Consider the following 14,439-nt stretch of genomic DNA (forward strand, 5'->3'; position numbering starts at 1 on the left):
TGGGAATGAAAGGCAACTAAAGAAAGGTATCCAGGGGCATGCAGCTAACATTTGAAGGATTACTGATGTCTAGCATTGGCAGTTACCCAAATGTTTCCACATATGTCTTAACCCTCAAAGGTGACATTTTGAGAAGTATAAGGCCAATCCGTTTTCTTATATGATATTAAATGACTTGTCCAAGTTCAAGAGCTGGTAAGGAAGAAACCTCTTTCTTTCTCCCTCCCTCTTTTCTATCTCATACATACACCTATAAAGGTAACTGCTTAACCATTGGGACATCCTTTTCATTTTAAAGACATTAGTTGATTAGATCAGTTAATTGATAATCTTAGTGGTCATATAAGAATAACATGTGACCCATTTTCATTAATCACTTTAATCCCTTCAAAAGATGTTAATCCCTTCAAAAGATGCTTCTTTATGTACAAGCATGTACAAAGCACAGTGAAGAGCTATTAAGCTGTGAAAAGACATGGCGGAATCTTAAATGCATATTACTAAGTGAAAGAAACCAACCTGAAAATTCTACATATTTTATAATTCCAACTATGATATTCTGGAAAAGGTAAAACAATGAAGACACTACAAAGATCAGTGGTTGCTAGAGGTGGGCATGGGGGAGAAAGATGAATTGGGAAAGCTGAGAGGATTTGGGGGGCGGTGAATAAACTCTGTATGATATTATAACAATGAATATGTGTCATAGATTTATCCAAACCCATAGAATGTACATCACCAAAAGTGAACTCTAAGATAAATCACGAACTTATAGTGATTATGATGCATCAATGTAGAATGATCCTTGGTAAAAAATATACCATTCTAATAAGTAATGTTGATAATGGGGGAAGCCATGCCTGAATAGGGCAGGGGTATATGGGAAACCTCTGAACCTTCCTTTCGGCCTTTCTAGAACTGCTCTAAAATAATTGTCTTTAATTTTTTTAAGGATCATCTACTATGACCATTATTTTGGAATAGTCTCCTCCATAACTTGGGAGGAAAAGGAAAGCTGGATCTATTCCTAGCCGGTGGCTGGTTCCACTTCCCTTATGGCCTATAGTTCCTTCTACAGTGTAAAAGCTTTGCCAGCACTTGTTTGGACACTGGGCCTTCTCTGCCCAGCTCTGCCCAGCACTGCCCAGCACCACCTCCTGAGGTGTTCAGACTACTGAAGATTCACTCAAATATTTGGACCTGAGGGTTTAGAGGCCCAAATTAAAAAGATTTTCTTTCTATATAAGTAAATATAAATGAAACTCTAGATTAATTTTTATAGATATAGGACCTGTGAAAGACATCTAGAGTGATTAGTCAAGTTATACATGAGAGTGTGTGCCTTAAAATTCATCAAAATGTACGTTTGTATTGTTTTTATGTGTTATGCTTGATAATGCTATTTTTTTTCTTGGCGACTGACAATTGGATTGAAAATATCAAATATATAAGCCTATGAGTTCATGGTGTCACTTAAAAAAGAAAACTTGGAGTTTCCATTGTGGTTCAATGGCTTAAGAATCTGGCTAGTATCCATGAAGATGCGGGTTTGATCCTTGGCCTCGCTCAGTGGGTTAAGGATCCAGCAGTACTGCAAGCTGTGGCATAGGCTGTGATGCGGCTCAGATCTGGTGTTGCTGTGGCTGTGGCATAGGCCAGCAGCTGTAGCTCCCATTCAACTTGGGAACCTCCATATGCAGCAGATGCATCCCTTAAAAAAAAAAAGAAAGAAAGAAAGAAAGAAAGAAAGAAAGAAAGAAAGAAAGAAAGAAAGAAAGAAAGAAAGAAAGAAAGAAAGAAAGAAAGAAAGAAGGAAGGAAGGAAGAAAGAGAAAAAGACAAGAAACTTAACAAGAAACTTCACTGGTCACTTTAGGAGAGCATGAGGGACATTTTCTTTATTCTGAAAACTAGTGTTTAATAAGATGTTTAATAAACACTGTTTAATAAAATGTGACCAAAATTCTATTTCCCTTTACTTTGTGCTTAATAAGCTTAGACCCAGTCTGAAGAAATGAGGCTGAAGTAGGCACCACCAATCAAGTCGATACAGCTCATCCATCTCATGACTCATGCAATGATAGGACATACGACAAGGACCCTCAAAGTACTAGGAGGACTGCCTTAACTGCACCACAATGGTGAGGTAGGGCTGCATCCCATGTCTGGTTGGCTTCTCCTTGGCAGCAATGAGGCAGATTCTGTAAAAGAAAAGTGGAGAGTCAGAGTTAACCAAGAAAGTTAACAAGCAATGGCTCATCTCTAAATCAGAGTCATTCAGAGAAAGCTCTTAGCAGTGAGACTTGAAAACCATGCAAACCATGCAAGTCAAAAAAATGTCCACTATCAGGTGATGAGGGTTCTACAACGGGGAAAATGAAGGAAACTCACAGAGAACCAGTGTGATGTGGTTAAAAATATATCCTTTCAGGATCTTCATCTCTAATGCTATTAGCATACAAAACAAAGGGCACTAAAATTATAATGCCAGTTGGTAGAAAGGATTGTAGCAAAATATAATAAGTATATAATAACACAGATGTGAGACCAAAGACAAAATCACCAACAGCAACAATGACTCCTAGATTATGTGTGTGCTTCCCCTGAGCCAGGCTCCATGCTATATAACTTGTTGAATTCTGACAAACACCAGTTATTATTCTCATCTCCAGACATGAGATAACCAGTTACCACAGATAGGTTAAATAGTTTTCTAATAAGTGGGAGACATGGGATTTGAACTCAACCGTGTCTGGATCACATCTCGTGTTAATAAACGCTGAGACACACTCCCTCTATCAATTACAACCTCAGGAAGAAGTTGCAAATTATGACAACAAACCCTTGGCATTTTATTCCCAATGATAAAAAATCATTTCTTCAAGGAATAGGGCGAGCACTTAATCAATATTTGCCACATGCCATCAAGCTCATTTTCACAATGGTAATATCTATTTGACAACCAGGGATAAAAGCGATCTTCTTTGAAAACGAGGCCACAATCCAGTTAAAATAAAAATGTCTGATACAAGGTAAACTTTAATTTAATTTAGGTCTCAGAAAACAGCTTGCCCAAAAATGACTTTTGCAAGTCACGTACAGTATTTCCATCTGTCATTTTGTATTGACCTTCACAAGCCTGAAATATATTGCCCTGGACTTGTGAAGCTTATGAGAATGATATTAAAGTTGGTAATATTTTTAAAATCTTACATTATATCCACTCTGATTTTCACTTCACTGTGTACAATTCTGGGGAGCAATGATATTACAGAGCATTCTTAGATTATCTACCAGTTTTCTTGTTAATTAGAATTTATGGAGGTTGATTCAATAAATCACTGTAAAGTTGGAATGTTTACTCAAGTAAAATGCAGAGAATCACATATTCAGAAGAATAGGTTCCCTCACTGAATAGTAGGTTTTATTTTAAGGTTTTATGAAAGTACATTTAAGGCCCAGCACTCAGGTTATTAGAGTTTGCATATGCCAGTAGAATTTGAAATAACTTACTTTAATTAAATCTTGCACTGTTGAATATAACTCTTCTATAATCTATTTCTCCTATTTTAATTTTTGCTCTTTGATAATCTCATAATAGAAATCAATCTTCTTTAATGGGCGGTGACTTTTACTTTGTTGGCCGACGTGGACCAGCTCAATGCTACATCATACATTCTGCCTATTTCACTTAGTACTCAGTCAACCTCTACTAATATTGGGAATAATCAATTGCTGAGATAATTAACATGTCACTACAGAAAATTCACATTAAACAATGTAAATATTAAAATAATCTTAAGAAAACACCAGGATATGTGGTATGCATAATTAGATCCTTCTGGAAAGGTGGAAAATTATGCATGATAGTACTTTAGTATTTCTAAGTAAAATTTGTCAGGAACTGAAAAATGCTTTATTATCACAAATAATCAAACTCTTATTTGCAGGGCTATGTCTCTCATTTTCATTGATTATTTCAATTGCTTTATCATCTATTTTTACTTTTTAAAAAAATAACCCAAAATTGGCTTCTCGATAAATATACCTGTAAAACTAAAAAGGAAAAGATTTTTCTACCCTAAAATTCTAGTCCAGGCAGACTACCAGTTAACAGAGTGTGTAAAACAGGAATATATTTAGACTTCAAATCTCTTCCATCTTTTTATAGCCTTTCATAGTAGGATGGGCACCACATAGATGAAAGACTAAACCAAGAAGAAGAAAGAAAAGAGATACACAGCAGAGGAGATCCAGCCTGGAAACAGCTGAAGCATCTCACAATAGGATGGGTTGTGAGGGAAAGCCCAGAATGACAGCTGTGCCCAGATAGGGAGGTAGAAGTTTCTAGAATGAAAGCCTTGACAAGAATAGGAAGAAAATGGACAGCTCCATATTAAAAAAAAAAAAAAAAAAGACTTTTCCAAAGTATTCTTAATACATCTTACTCAAAATCTAGAATTCATTTTCCTCTGGAAATAATTCCAAAATGTGAACAGCTAATATAGTAAGAATGTGTTTGGTGTTGTTGGGAACCTATGGCTTATTACTTTCTATTGGCAATATTCACATGTGTGCATTTGCACATGCAAATGTATTCAAATCATGTTTTGTGTTTTAAAAAATTAATAGTGCATTCCATTGGAGTAGTTAGAAGACTTTCTTTCCTTACTTCTTTCTGAAAGTACACATTGAGCACTAAAATATAGACATGTGCCCAGAGGTTCCACAGAAGCTTATGTTTTAGCATGAAATTCGATATTTGATGGTATATTATTTTCTCATTCCCCGTCAACATTTTTTGCATGAACTGCATTATGCATAGCATAGGATTGGAGGGGGGAGGAGGTGTACAAATTAAATCTCATCGCTATGAACAATTTGCTTCAAGGTAAAATGCCAAAAAAAAAAAAAAAGACTCCTGAAGTAAAGTCATTTCAATGCGAATCGATTAAAATCTATTTAAATAAAGAGCTCTGAGAAAGTAAACTTTAAAAACATTATTTTGAAACAAATATAACACTTCAAAACAGATTAATACAGACAAGCTCTTTCTTGGGCATGTTATTGCATATGCATGACTGTCTCATGTTGAAAGAAAGGGATCTTTTTGTAAATGCCTTTTTCTAAAATATGGGAGAACAATTTCTGATCCAAAGTAGGTTTTGCACAGTCTCTGCAATCATACCTAAATTATTAATTTAGTTAATCAGTACATTCCCATCACAGGTATTGAGGGAACCTGGTCTCATTCCCTCTCCAAACTTTCACACAATATTAGTTTATTTTTATTTTTAAATGAAAACAATATTAAACCCAGTCAATGCTCAATTGTCTTAAATAAGATATGGGATGGAAACTACTTAACAAAACAATTGGTATATGTCACTAGAGTTTACACAAAGGAATTTGGTCTATCTTTCCACTACATATATGCCCTATGTTTCACAATTGAACAGCCTCCCTCCCCAAGCCCACCACAAATAATTTTTGAGATTTATAACTAGAACACCTGCCTCAAATCCTTTGAAAGGTTTTTAGTTCATTTCTTGGAAGACGTATTCTGGTTGTTTTTTGTTTTGTTTTGTTTTAATCGAAGTTACTTTGCTAAATTGCATTCTAACCAGACCTCAGAATAGTAGCAAAGTCTGGCTCTGGTCTTGTCGCAATTTGAATATTAACAGTCATAGTTTTACAGCCACTCCGTGTTGAGTAATGCACTGCAACTCCCACAACTCAGCCGTCGTCGTTTCTTCCCTTCCTCAGCTGGCCCTGGCCCTTGGAATGTTTGCGTGGTGTCACCGTGAATGTGCTCCGAGCAGAGTTATATGGCATCATTTGGAGAAACATTGCGTTAATAACCAGAGTTCAAGGGCAAAGGATATAAACGGAGCAAATTACAAGTCTGAACAGATATATAGCTTTTGCTAAAAGGGACATGGGCTGCTACTTTATTTACTGAGCACTGATGCACTTGTGGAAGGTGCTGAAACGCACGGAGACATTTTTAAACGACCACATCACAGCTTAAGAAAACAACACAAATTTTCAGGCTAGAAAGCAAGTGGGTGCGAGGATCAACTTAGGGTACCTAAGTTTCTGGGATAATTTCACAGATGATAATATTGTTTTATATGCCACAATGGACGGAAAGCAGAAGCTTGCTGGAAACCTGAATTCAATAGATCATTTTAAACAGCAACTTGGCCCAATTTTGTCCAGGATTTCTTACTAGGATTATTTTAACCAAGGGTTACCACCCTAGTTCAAAATTAACACCATGAAAAAGTATTTTGTAAAAATGCTCTTATTTTATTGTTATATGTGGAAGGCGCTTCAGGACTATCTCAAAAATTAAATAAAAACAGAACCAAAAATTCAAAAGAGGGGAAGCAAACACAATTTTTTAAAAAAGGAACAAAGGACAACTTTATTAATAACCAAAAAGAAATAACTTTCACCTGCTAATTACCAAACAGTTTAATTAATATCTCAATAACACTCTCGATAAATACTGTGTGTACTATAAGACATGTGACCTAATATTTTCCTATTGGTAGGGTGGAAGGCTACAACTTTTTTTTTCTTTTTTTGTGATGCAATAGGGAAACTGCTACAAAACTATTACAAGACTCAAAATGTTCATACAGCATAGCCTATTTATTCAATTTAAAAATTATTTGAAATCAATAATTTCAAACGCGAAAATTTTGCCATAAGATGTCCCTTTCTGTATTATTTACTTTACTGAAATCTAGAAGTAACTTGACTATCTGACAATGGGGAAATGGTCAAGCAAACTATATATCCACTCCATGAAATATCACACTATAATTAAAATTGATTAATAGGGTCATTCTCTACAAATGTTAAAAATTATTTTGACATACATAATACTATATGAGACAGTCCTACAGGATCCATATGTTCTCTTTTATCAAAGTATTAAGCATCTATAAAAATAATTCACACAAGAAACATGCATGAATTTCTGTGTGTATGCTGTTTCTTTTCTTTTTTGTATATGCTATCAGTGTTACCCCGAGGCAATTATTAGGTTTCCTTTCTTTTTTTTTTTTTGGATTTTTTCTAAACTTGCTGTATTACAACATGTTACTGAAAAAACAAATGCATGTAGCTAAATTCTTTCTCCCCCTGCTCACTTTTCAACCACAATGAGATAAAGCACATCTTTGTGACAGGACTCACTCTCACTTATTGCTATTTTAAATATGGCTTTCATTTTCTTAGTGCCAGTAGTGGCGAGGCAGAGGAGGATGGTGAATATTCTGAACTTCAATTAGATAAAATAATATTTCCCTCATATATTTAAAAAAAAAAAAAGCCACTCTATGCTCTGAACTCTTTTGCTCTCAGAGGCTCAAAGATGAATGAATCAGCGTTCAAGCAGGACTGCTTCACACCCTGACATGAGATCTACTACCTTCAGCTCTTCGGCTTATATAGGACAAAATACTCACGGGGAGCCGACCTGTCCTTCAGTTGCCAAAGAAGAGCCCGGATGATACAATAGCGCTCTACCAGCCCCATTTCCATGATGGTTCATGACATATTTTTCCCTGTTATCCGTCTGTTTGCTTCAATCCCTGCTCTCAACCTAATGAGTTTTAAAAAGGACACTTCTTAAATCGAATTGCCTAAAACCACGGGCTGTCATCTTTTTGCAAGGATAAACAGAACATATTCAAATTGCTCCTGACTTTTAAACACGTAAGAGCCGGGCAAATTATGAAAATTTTACACATTCTAGTGTGCAAAATATGTTTCTGGAACACATCTTTCTATCACATTTTATTCTTTTTTGAGACAGTTTTCTTAAGCACTTAATATCCAATAGTCTTATATTTTTATCCTGCACATACCATCTAAAGTGCCTTGCATCTCCTGCCCTTCCGATTTTTTTAAACCCTTTTTCAATGATTTTAATATTGTCTGAGATGAGAGGATTCAACTAACTGTTCAGGTCTGATATATTGTTTCTCAGATCCCGCTAGGGCATCATCCACATACACAACAAAGTGAGAGTTAGAAACTGCAATTTGGGAAGAGAAGGCTTAGGGATTGTTCGGATGGCGAAATGATTTGTCAAACATCAGTCCTGAATGATGCGAGATTTGTCGTCCTCCACTTTCCCAGAGTGCGTTTTGCTTTCTCCCATAGAGAACAGAAACTAATCTTCAGAATCTTAACATTCCAAGCCAGGTCTTTTGTGCCTGCATCTTGCTCTCCCCGCTCAGTTCGGGACAGCGCTGGAGCGCGCGCGTGTTTACATTCCCGGCCCCCCACCGCTCGGACCCGGGGCGGGCAGACAGGCCATCCATCACCCGCCCTTCTCCCGCCGAGCCCGCCGCCGCGGCCAATCCGGCCGCAGGTGGGGCCGCACCTGTAGGCCGGCCCGCGGCATCCCTCCGCTCTTCTCGCTGCGCCTAGTGGGCTGGCGATGCCCTTGGGAGCCGCCTCGGTGTTCTCCAAGGCCAGAACCGGACAGGTACGCTCAGGTGACGACGGGGACCCTGCGTGTCCTGAGCCCCCCGCTGGCGGCCAGGCGGGCGGGCAGGATCACCGAAGGAGGATCCATTTCCCGCTAAGGCACAAGCCTGCATTGGATGGGTCTGTCAGCCCCTGCGTGTGGACACACAGGCCCTCACCGGGTTTAATCTCTGAAAAGTGGGAGAATAATGACGCTTACCTTTGGAAGGGAAGAGTAAATGAGAACGTGTTTTAGTGATAGAATTCGCTGCCTCTGGTCTGTTTCTGTGATAGTATGAACCCATGATCGAATTTGCTGGCCAAGTCTGAATTGGGCATGGCCTCTTGCATACCTTAGGCAGTATTCCCCCAAGAACTAAGTGAACAATATCAACAAAAGTGCTAATAACTGATTTCCATAGGGTGCAAAAACTACACCAAACGAAACCTAACCTAGATCTTAAGGGCCCTGAGTACAGATTGCAACAATTCAGAAAAAGAGCTGAACCTCAAACCACAGGAAGTGTTCATTTCCCAAATAGGCAAACTAATTTTAGAGCAAGCACCTTGCCTTTGTAGTGAGGAGTTCCTAGGCTGTTCTGTGACTGGAGCTATAAGAAGTCCTGCTAACATGTTATGGATTTTATAACTGGACTCTATGACTCTTTCTGGTTTAAAGGATCTAAAACATCTACATCTGCTTTATCGTGTAATTTGAGAACAACCGAGGACAAGCAGAATCTGACCTCCCCCTTATATTCCAAGAGTGTGTCTATATTGCTGTCAATTACGTCCAGACAAGGCCTTGGAACAAAACAGACAGCACTGCTGGTGGCTTCAAGGCTTCAAGGTTTCTCAGAAAAAAAAGCATATTTCTTAAAAAAAAAAAAAAACCAGCAACCCAGCAGCAAGCATCCCCCCCCCAACCCTCCACCCCTGTCTTGTTTCTGAATCATAAATCATGAAAAATAGAGAGAGAGCAGCAACTCCAGCTTTCCTGCCTTTAACAACTGGAACTGATAATGCCTAAAAGGAAGAGACACAAACATTTGTGCCTTATCGTTGTAGGGGTGGAGGGTTGTGGTACAAGTGGGAAGTTCCAGGTTCCCGCCATCTGTTTGAGACCTCCCCCGAGACTAGGAAGGTCCTCTCCTCAAAGGTACTGGTTCTCAAACCCAGCTTCCCAGGAAACTCACCTGGGCAGGGAGATGTAAGAAAACACTGACACCCAGAGCAACATTCTGACTCTCTTAATCTGGGGTGTGGTCTGGACAGAAGTACTTTTCAAAACCTTTCCAGTCACTGGAATGCACAGCCCTCCAGCTGCACATTCCAGTTTTGTTCTGTTTTATGGGATATGTGAATGGGATTCATGGGATATTATGCTGTTCTGTTTCCTGGAATACGACTGTCCCCTCTTCTTCCTTTACTCTCCCTGCTGCAAACACAGCGCGGAACCCAGATTGTGTAAACAAAGTCTCTCTCTGTCTCCTCCCCCACCTCGCCTGCCCCCTTTATCCAACACTTGATCCTATTCACATTCTAGTCTATTTATTCTACTTACTAAAAATGTATCACTCTTCATTTTAATATCTTGATAGCAAGGTTTATTTTTTAGCTATCGATATATTTATATTTTCATTATTTAAAATGCTAGCCTAGGTGGAGGGGCATGGAGAGCAAGTGATCGACTTGCTGAGGGATTCTGGAGTCTCCACTGTTTTTCTCAGAATTTACACAGTTCCTCCTTCAGATTGTGGCTTTTATTCATCAGCTCCAGGCCCACCTGATCCCCCCCCCGCCCCGCCCCGAGATCTCCCTCCGATTTCTGGATCCACATTTTGTAGGAACAGAGCGTCCTTCCTGTTCACCAGAGTGGAAATGGAGTTTCTTTTTCCCTGGGTTTTTGTGGCCAGCCGTGCCGCATTTCTGGATTATGTTGTACACTTTTCCTTGAGAGATAGATGATCTGTTCTTTGATTAGACACCCTGACCTTTTACGGGTGTTGATCATTGATCTTGATCTGGGCTGGATAGAAAGCTCTTGACTCTGAAAAGTTCCTCTGCTGCCAACGCCACAGGAAAATTCAATTTCTCTGTCCATGCAGCCACTGCAGCAGGATTTCTCCTCAATTAGGATTTCTCTCGTTATTATTTTACTTTTATTAAGCAAGCTGCAGCCTCTGCTTTCCAGCTCTGGCTTTTAGTTACAGTAATCAATTTTTCAGTGTAACTGGCTGTAACTGTTGGCTTGGATATTGAGCTTTCATGGGACTTAGACACAGGGCGTTCCCATGAAGGGTCTTCTCCATACCTCACAGACAGATGGGTAATAATACCATATATTAATACCTCCACATTGGTTTATGTGTGTTTGACCACAGTGCAAGCATAATTATTTTTGCCCAGTAAAAGCTATTAGAGATCTATTTGGTAGGTTTTACGATCAATAGCTCCTGTGATATTTGTGTAGCAGCCACAGAATAATCAATTGAAGGTCATATAAAGTAAATTACCATCCTCCTATAATGATTCTTTTTTCTAGATGAGAATTGGGTTTTATTATTTCATCAGGAGTCCCTCGCAACGCATGCTCTGTCGGAGAAAGAGAGAGATAAAAGTTGTGAGCGGGTTTTGAACATAGTATTAATATCCATTACTCGAATTTATGTTATTGGATTATTGAATTAGTGGATTCACACTGGAATTCCTTCAAAACCCTTTCTTATGTACTCAGTGCCACAGTTAATAACAGTCAGGAGTACATGGACATCTTTTGCTGCATGGTGAAGTGAGTCACTTTGCAAAAGTCAATCTTTGTAGCTGTCTCTTTAAAGCAAATTTAGAGTTGGTTAAATGTGTTATATTGACAGTGTGACTGAGATGCTCTCTTCAAACCCTTTTGGAAAGTGACTGGTGAACTAAGCAGGAGCTAGAGTCCAGAATGCTGAATACTAATGCACTGTCCACTGGTAGCTCAAGGTGCAACTGAGGTCAAGGTGGAGTGGGGGGAGGGCTCTGCACCTGTTTTCCTGGGTGGCCTCTCCCTCACCCAAGATGCCTAACCTGGATTTCAGACTTGCAGTGCAAGCCAGCACGATGGCTGTGCCTCTATAAAAGACTGCAGTTTGCCAACCAGAGGCATGCAATCCCCCAACTGTCTTAAAGGGACCCATTTTCAGAGTTTAGCCTTTCTTTTTGTGGGTGCAATCAGTTGTGCACTGAAAAACTGCAGCCACAGTTGGATAACTGCAGGCACAACAGGCCACAAGAGACCTCTTTGCTCCAAATTTTGTACCTGCAACTAATTGCACTTACAGAAAATGGGAGTGTGGTAGGAGCTTTTTTAAAAATTTGGGCCAGTAAATTCTCCATGGAGGGAATAGGCAAGGCAAGAGACAATTATTCACTTTCTTAAAGACAAAGGCAAATAGAGACATCCTTTTCTTCACATACTCTATCTAGTCTAGAGAGCATGGTTTGGGAGCCAAAGACCAAGCACCATAAATGCTCTGATCATTTGGGACACTACCTGGAAATCTGTGACATTTTGCTAACATACCAGAAATCATTTGTTGAAAACTACAGTAGAAAAGATTGGTGAGTTTGAGACTATGGTTTTGTAATAAATTAATGATTTAGAAAAAATTACACTTTAAAGAAATGATTGTTGGGGCTATTACTTCCCATTTGTTTGGGGGACAATTAATGCAAATGTTAAGATTAGTAGTGGCTCTAGATTTTACTCAGATTTTAAATTTATATAAATATAATATATACTCATGTATATAATCATGTACTTATACTTATTTAAATGCATTTATACAAATTGTACCTGCATGTCTTTATACATATATATACATACAAATATTTGAAGACACATTTCATATACACTTGCATATTTAATTTGCTATTTTTACACACATATTTCATATACTCACATATATTATTTACTTTTTTATGAGGTCTAGGAAAGGGCAGTCTGCAGCCTGAGTCACTCCCAAGTCCTAGTGACTAAACCTTTGTGTACAGGGGCTGTGGCTCTATGTCACAGGGACCTTGTTCTACCATCTCTTTGTACAACGCAGTGACAATCAAGCTGAGCCTAAAGACGAAACTTGTTGTCCACATTTTGCGTGTGACTAAAAATTATGCACACACTCTGGAAACTGGAAATCAAATACAAAATCACATAGGGAATTTGAGATACTCTTCCTACAGAAGTAGTTTGAAATATAATTGTATCATAGTGACAAATTCAATAATCAAACACACCAGGAAGAGGTCTTGGTAGTCCTTACAAGTTTCCAGGAAATCGATGAGGAATAGTATAGTATAGGCAGTAGTTAAAAAGTACAAGATACCATGGCAAACCACTCTAGGAATAAGAAAATTAAGGGCTAGGAATTGTCCCTTGCACCCTTCAGTTTGCCTCCTCTCTTCATATTATGACTCAGGAGTAAATCATATTTTGATAGCTTTTTCCCATATAATAATGTCAAAAGGAATTGTTAGGTTCTCCTAGAAGTTTCCTCTAAAATGTGGCTCTTAATGTAAATATAAAATCCAACAACACAGTATTGCATGTATTGTGGTAACAATAATGGCATTTGTTTTAATCCAGGTTGGCCTGGGAATTTAGTCTCCTCGGCAAATACCTTCAAGAGCAGAGTTGCCACTGGAAATAACAAATTGACCCTCAAGCAGCTTATTAAGGGCCACCCAACCTGCACCAAGACTGGAACACTCCAAATTATAAAGTAGTCTCTTCACCTTTCCTCATCTTTGTTTTCATGACACCTTATAAAATGAAGTTTCCACCATGGCCCTTTGGAGCGTCAAATCTCTTCATTTGCCTTTCCTCCTACTTTTTAAAAGGGGGCAGAGAACTTGAAGAGGGTTCAGAGAAGAGAAAGCTAAATGATATAAGTGATAGAACCTTGAGACCTGTTGGAGGATCATTTGTTCTACAGAGGGGAAAGGTTTAGGTGACAAGAGTATGAAATGATCTGTGAGGAAATTGCAGGACTGTTTTTCTTCCAGGGTAACAGTAATAACAACTTGGGAAATGGACATCCACTAGGAACAATTCCATACAACCATTAAAAGTTAAAAAATAATGAACACAGGGAACCTACAAAATATTCATTTTTATAAGTAAGAAGGGCCCTATGCAAATGAGGCATTAAATAAATTAACCGCTGTTATCAGAACTGATAACTGATGGAAGATGATATTGCTGGTGAACATTAGAATCATTGTTACTTCATTTTGTCTTTTTAGAGCCACACATGCAGCATATGGAAGTTCCCAGGCTGGGGGTAGAATTGGAGCTGCAGCTGCCAGCCTACACCACAGCCATAGCAATGCAGGATCCGAGCCATGTTTGCGACCTACACCACAGCTCATGCAATGACGCATCCTCAACCCACTGAGCGAGGCCAGGTATCGAGTCTGCACGGGTACTAGTTGGATTTGTTTCTGCTGTGCCACAGTGGGAACTCCTGTGGTCATAATGTGTCCATACGTTTAGTGTGTCCAAAACGTAACCCTTAATTCTCCATCTCCCCAATCTGTTCCTACCTCAGTCTTTCTTATCTTAGTCAATCAATAGTAAATTCACTAACTAGAATGGGAGAGTCATCTTTGCTTCCTCTCTCTACCTCACTCTTCAAAACCCAAATTCAAAGCAACTGTGGTGGGATCTACCTCAAGCATACAGATTACATGCATCTATTTCTGTTCATCATCCTCATCAAAGATGCCATTGTCTCCGTCCTGGGCTATGGAACTGCATTTTATCTGATTTTCCCACTTTCTCCCTTGCCAGATTCAATATCAAGTTAATCTAAAAAAAAATTAAAAACAGATTTAATTGTATGTCTCCTTCGTCAGGCTATAAGATTGAGAGAAGGGCTCTGTTATCATCATGTGCCTGGTACCTAGAACA

General features: G+C 38.7%; 1 long non-coding RNA gene across 1 annotated transcript; it reads right to left on the reverse strand.

Moving 5' to 3' along the window:
- Window positions 1–1,870: 1,870 nt before the first annotated feature.
- On the reverse strand, window positions 1,871–8,866 carry LOC125136061 (uncharacterized). Its single transcript, XR_007137102.1, has 3 exons — window positions 8,710–8,866; window positions 7,481–7,617; window positions 1,871–2,200 (listed from the first exon to the last, which is right to left on the reverse strand). It is a non-coding gene; the product is annotated as an uncharacterized LOC125136061 (long non-coding RNA).
- Window positions 8,867–14,439: the final 5,573 nt, after the last annotated feature.

The sequence above is a fragment of the Phacochoerus africanus genome, chromosome 9, assembly GCF_016906955.1.
Source record: "Phacochoerus africanus isolate WHEZ1 chromosome 9, ROS_Pafr_v1, whole genome shotgun sequence".
NCBI lineage: Eukaryota > Metazoa > Chordata > Mammalia > Artiodactyla > Suidae > Phacochoerus > Phacochoerus africanus.